Here is a 2,746-nt window from a genome sequence, read left to right as displayed (position 1 = left end):
ATTGAGTCATTCAGATATTTTCTTAATTTCTACAATTATCTAAAACGGGACAATATACCACGGTGAAATCTTAAAATTAACAAATCGAAATACAATTATTTAGTATTTTAATATACATTTTAAAAATATTTTTACGGGTTGGTCTAAAAACACACACTAATTTGAAATATATATATATATATATATATATATATTATAGAAACTATTTGAAAGCAAACTTTTAAATTGACTCGAATTATATGTCTTTTAAATAAAAGTGTTATTAAAAGAAATAACAAAATGATGTTTAATTTTACGGGACATGATTATATGGTGGGACGGGTCGGATTTGGATTGATATTAATACGGGATAATATATCACGGGTGAAATCCTGGGATTAACAAATCAAAATACAATTATACAATTTTAAACACAAAACAAAACAAATACAACTTAAAATTTTCATTTTTAGTTACAACGCATGTGACTCGCAATGTACAACAAAAAATATTATATACAACAAAATCATCAGTTTATAAAAAGACAAAAAAAATCAAATAATTAATCCGCGGTGTACCGCGGGTAACAATCTAGTCTACTATACATTTTTGCAACAGTTTTTGGGGTCCCCAATCGGGTCAAAATTTGTTTAATTTTGACCCGGAGATTTAATGATTTCGACCCGGAATTAATGACTCTCGGATCCTTCCAATTATGATTATTTTACCCGAAATATTTGACTCGGATCATTCCTTAATCAATACTCCTTACATTAAATCCAATAGACATTTACTCTCTGATTTTTTCAAGATATGGAGAGTATATGTAGTTATAGCAAATTGATTTTCGTAAGGCAAACTGTTTCCTATTTTAATGCTACATTTATCATTTGTTTCCTACATATAATTCGATATTCATTTCACTTTATCGAAAAGGAAATTGCTTCATAACCAAAAGATTTTATCGTAATCTGTTTAAGCATCAACCTAGCATATTCTCTGTATTTCCCAACTTAAAAGATTTCGAATTATACGAAATGCTTGCTCATCAAGATTTTTAAATATTCTCTCAACCCTATAACATACTAACTATCCAAACTCTATAAATAGTCGTTCATTTTCCACTCTCTAAACACATTCTTTCTCATCACCATATTGCAATATATTACAAGTTCAGAAACCTTACCAGCAACAATGGCTGCATCATCTGTTGAAGGTGTTCCACTTGTGGCGCCAATATACAAGACCTGTTGAGGGTTTTTAGTCTTAAAGTCAAGATTGAGTAAAAAGAGTGAATTGCTACTGTGGTTTGGAGTTTTAATTTGGTTTTCAGTTGCTTTGATCCATGTTCTTTTATTTTGATTACTTATTGTTGTTTTAATATTATGGTTTTTGCAATGATTTACGTGTTTGCTTCAAGTTTGGTTTTCCAGCTTTTCCAATTGGTTATTGAATAAACTGCGTGTTTACAACTTTTCAAAGTTTCTATTTTGCTTTTCTCAATAACATATGTCAATGTGAATATTTCTCCTAACACTAAGTATTCTGAAAGAACTAACCTGATGTAAACCAAGGTTTCATACTGTAAGAGCCCTCCACTGTGATCAAGATGTTGAACTTCTTCTTTCTGTTGAATGAAAAACGTGAACATTCTGTTTAGAAATAGATCTACAGGGATGTGCTTAACTTACACTTACAGTAGTGTATTGACTTTTATGATTATGACTAATGAGAGTTAGTTTAACCAAATTCCTTATTTACTTTGAATCTATGGAGGATTTCAACAACAATATGTAAAAATTGATTTGTAAGTCTCAGTATATGTAAGACTATTTGGTTAAATATATAACAGACTTGAAGAAAAATATGGTTGTTCTGATTCTTAGCTTTCTTTATATTACAAGTCATGGTTCAATCTTTACTTTCTACTCTTCAAATCACAGAAAATCGGGATAAGTATGATTGGTGGCCAAATAACCGGCAAAGAGACATGCAAGGTACTCGAGAAATCTATAATCTAATTAGAGAACAGAAGCCAATTGTTACCTGTTACCGTGAGGTTTGGTTCGCGGGTGGAATTCCTAACACAAGTTATTGACGCAATCACCGCCTCCATCGAAACAGATCCATATCGCCATATCGGCTTGGAAACTCTTGATGATTGCTTGGTAAGCCTCCATCTATTTCACAACTTCTTTGTACACTATCACCGCCTCCATCGAAACAGATACATATCAAAACCTAGCAGCAACGGCGGTACCATCGCCAATCTGAGGAGTGATTCGACGCCGTAATACTTAGCCTCATCGTGTAGCTCTTGCTTGGAGAAAACGCCGGAGGAATTAGCTCGGAGTCGACCAGTACGGAGGAGATTGAGAATGACGGCGAAAGTATCCGGGTCATGATCGATGAAAACCGGATTTGAGCCATGGGAGGTTGGAGTCGATAGAGCCGCAAGAAGAGAGTCTGGGCAACATGACTGAATTGTAGACGCGTTGGTTTCGAAGACTTCGCCGCCAACGTTAAGCTTCACTCGCTTGCCGCCATCGGAAACCACCATCACAGTCCGGTTCGAGTTTCGATTTCAGCTTGAACCGTATTTTACCAAATGGGCTATGGGAAGAAAAACGTAATTGTAATTGATGACGTGACAACTTATATGGGCCTGGACTAATCTTTATTGGTTAATTATTATCAACCCAAACAATCCTGATGGGATTTTTATACAAATTGATTTAATTAGGGTTTCAATTGAAAAAAAAAGAAT

The 2,746-nt window shown here is 33.9% G+C and overlaps 1 long non-coding RNA gene across 1 annotated transcript; it reads right to left on the bottom strand.

Moving 5' to 3' along the window:
* Nucleotides 1-580: 580 nt before the first annotated feature.
* On the bottom strand, nucleotides 581-2,217 carry LOC110227226. The gene is made up of 3 exons (XR_002331001.1): nucleotides 2,026-2,217; nucleotides 1,539-1,606; nucleotides 581-1,226 (listed from the first exon to the last, which is right to left on the bottom strand). It is a non-coding gene; the product is annotated as an uncharacterized LOC110227226 (long non-coding RNA).
* Between the last annotated feature and the right edge of the window lie 529 nt (nucleotides 2,218-2,746).

This window comes from Arabidopsis lyrata (assembly GCF_000004255.2).
Source record: "Arabidopsis lyrata subsp. lyrata unplaced genomic scaffold ARALYscaffold_9, whole genome shotgun sequence".
NCBI lineage: Eukaryota > Viridiplantae > Streptophyta > Magnoliopsida > Brassicales > Brassicaceae > Arabidopsis > Arabidopsis lyrata.
Note: the sequence above shows the minus strand (reverse complement) of the source record. Positions and strands in the feature narration are given on the sequence as shown.